The sequence below is a fragment of the Arachis duranensis genome, chromosome 4 (genome assembly GCF_000817695.3).
Source record: "Arachis duranensis cultivar V14167 chromosome 4, aradu.V14167.gnm2.J7QH, whole genome shotgun sequence".
NCBI classification, from domain to species: domain Eukaryota; kingdom Viridiplantae; phylum Streptophyta; class Magnoliopsida; order Fabales; family Fabaceae; genus Arachis; species Arachis duranensis.
Window position 1 is genome coordinate 45,373,114 of NC_029775.3, and position 780 is coordinate 45,373,893.

The following is a 780-nucleotide window of genomic DNA, read 5'->3' on the forward strand; positions in this document are numbered from 1 at the left end:
GGAGGAGGACGAAAATCCTAGTGAGGAAGACCTCCTGGGACGTCTCTCAAGCAAGAAGGAGTTTCCTATTAAGGATCCGAAGGAATCTGAGGCTCATATAGAGACCATAGAGATTCCACTAAATCTCCTTCTGCCATTCATGAGCTCTGAAGACTATTCTTCCTCTGAAGAGGATGAAGATGTGACTGGAGAGCAAGTTGCTAAATATTTAGGAGCTATCATGAAGCTGAATGCTACGTTGTTTGGTAATGAGACTTGGGAAAGTGAACCTCCCTTGCTCATTAGTGAACTGGATACCTGGATTCAGCAAATTTTACCTCAAAAGAAACAAGATCATGGCAAGTTCTTAATACCTTGTACCATAGGCACCATGACCTTTGAAAAGGCTCTATGTGATCTGGGGTCAGGGATAAATCTTATGCCACTCTCTATAATGGAGAAGTTGGGGATCATTGAGGTACAACCTGCCTTGTTCTCATTACAATTGGCAGACAAGTCATTAAGACAAGCTTATGGAATAGTGGAGGACGTGTTAGTAAAGGTTGAAGGCCTTTACATCCCTGCTGATTTCATAATCTTAGACCCTAGGAAGGAAGATGATGAATGCATCATCCTTGGAAGACCTTTTCTGGCTACAGCAGGAGCTGTGATAGATGTCAACAGAGGTGAATTAGTCCTTCAATTGAATGTGGACTACCTTGTGTTTAAGGCACATGGCCATCCCTATGTGACAAAAGAGAGTAAGCATGAAGAGCTTCTCTCAGTTCAGAGTCAAGAAGA